Raw genomic sequence first — 2,295 nt, 5'->3', positions numbered from 1 at the left:
CACAAAGCAAGCATTAATACATCTGAAAAAATCAGAATATTATAGGCCATTTGCTCATATCAAAATGCTATAAAATTAGAAATAATAGGAACATAAGGATAAAATTAAAAAGCAAGCATGGAAATTGAACTTTTTTCTTAAAAATTATTGGATAATGGAAAAATTTTAAATGTACTTTAAAAATTCCTTGAAACAAACAAGAATGAACACACAGCACACCAGAACCTTTGGGACATCGCAAAAGCAATAATCAGTGCAATTTCTAGAAGTACTACTATCCTCTGTGATGGTAGTTAGGGGTGGATGTATAGGCAGTGCCTTAGCTCATTGTTTTTCCCTGTTGTCCACTGAGTTGGGGGTGTTTTGATGAGGGGCATCTCTGTAGGCATCCTGTCAAGCAGCAGAGGTTCCACAGCTTTGGAGAGGAGCTGTATAGTAGTCCTGAGCTCTTTTTTTTTTTGTACTACGTATTTTATTATATGCAGATGCCAGTGTATATAAAACAACCCTTGTGAAATAGAAATTCATGAAAATTCAGAGAGGTAGATGTTAAGGACTGACAAAAGAAGTTTGTATAGTATGGCACATGTAACTGTGAAGACAAGCTTTTGTACAAGCTTCAAATTTAGCTCTCCTTGATTATTCACTGGTTCATGAGAAGTGGCTTAGGAAACCTTTCAAAGATTCATCTTCCTACAAAAATGAACAGACTTTCTGGGGTCTAAAGGGATTTGTACTTGAAGACACTCCAGTCAGCAAGGGGTCATGTTGGGCATTCTGCAGACAAAACTGTTTCAAATCTGCAGCTGCCTGGGAAACTTTCACAAGGTTGAGCCCGGCCTCCAGCCGGAGCTGCTGAACCACTTTCTTCATGGCGGCGACACTGGAAGAGCCAGACATGGCGAGCAACAGGGCGCGGAGACGTTTGTTCCTCGGTCGTCGGCTCGGCGGGTGAGTTGGCCAGTCCTGAGCTCTTAAATTAGTATCTGTTCTCCCAGGGTATTAGAACTCAAGCCTTTACTCCCTATTTTTTTTTAAAGTTTTGTTTGCAAAGAGTTAATACAACGCCTGGCTGCACTGTTATATAGGATCGGAATCCCCACTCCCCTTTCTCTTGTGGAAGTCTTACAATTGTCTGTAGATTTTACAGATTAGCCCATTGTCTTATAAATAATTGCTAATAATTTTTCCCAGTCTACGGGCCTTCTTTTTCCTATTTTGGGGAAACTTTGATGCGTGTACGTTTCTAATTCTCTGAGGTCCCACTCAGCTAATTTGCCTTCTACTCCATCTGTCTTTATTTCGTATAGCATGTTTTTGCCATGTGCTAGGAGTCCTAAGCTTGTCCCTATTTTTTTCAATAATGGTCTTGATATAAAAAATATCACATAGGCAATATTTCAAAAGCTGAGAGAAAAAAGCCTACCCTTTGCATTGGTTCTTGTAATTCAGATTACAGCTTTCTAATGGTGAGAAAATAGTGTGTTGCAGTGATTCATTTGTTAGAGCAGCACTGGATGACTAAACCAGAAGGCAAGATTCTACTGGTGGACCACCAATGCCGAAGTCCCATTCATTTTCCCTCAAGTAAACTTTAAATTTCCTTGTTCCTACCACTCATCAGGGGAGTCCCTGCCAAAATGCTAGTTCAATATGGTTTGGGTACAGAGTAAGGACCCCAGGTGGCACTTAGGCTGGCTTAGCTATTGGGCTGCTAGCTCCAGGGAGTGCAGACCTGCCAGGTGCTCCAAGGAATACACGTGAGGTTGTCAGCTCCCCTAAAGATTCACAGTCTCTGAAACCATATACAGGGGCGCTAGGAGTCAGAATTGAGTCAATGGCAATGGATTTAGTTTAGGGGGCCTCCATTTTGATTCAAACCCAAACCATATTTAATTCATTTCCACAATCTCAAAAGGGAAATGAGAAACTGTATTCTAACGTTATCAGGGGCTGCCTGTTCTGAAAAACTGAGAGAGATTCACCCTTGGAGTTAGTGTTTTGTTGGCAAATGAATATGTAAGTCTTAATGTCACTTTTCCATTATTTTGGTGGCATTTCACCTCAGAGAACCTGTCCATTCCACACGGAAAATTGAGAGAAAAAAATATAAACACACATTATTGCTCTAGAGTACAAATGGGGCAAAGACCAGGCAAAACGACTTGCCAGGGAAAGCAGCTTGCAAAAAGTAATGTGATGCGCGCGCATGCACACACACGCACGCACACACACACAATTAGGCAGTTTCAAAAAGGTCAATAAAAAACTCAGTTCTTTTTTTCTAGGTTCTAG

At 40.8% G+C, this 2,295-nt stretch overlaps 1 pseudogene; it reads right to left on the bottom strand.

Annotated features, from left to right (window-relative positions):
- Positions 1 to 457: 457 nt before the first annotated feature.
- On the bottom strand, positions 458 to 956 carry LOC142450852 (guanine nucleotide-binding protein G(I)/G(S)/G(O) subunit gamma-5 pseudogene; annotated as a pseudogene).
- Positions 957 to 2,295: the final 1,339 nt, after the last annotated feature.

Source organism: Tenrec ecaudatus, chromosome 6, assembly GCF_050624435.1.
Source record: "Tenrec ecaudatus isolate mTenEca1 chromosome 6, mTenEca1.hap1, whole genome shotgun sequence".
Lineage (NCBI taxonomy): Eukaryota > Metazoa > Chordata > Mammalia > Afrosoricida > Tenrecidae > Tenrec > Tenrec ecaudatus.
This window is presented reverse-complemented; position numbering and strand designations above follow the sequence as displayed.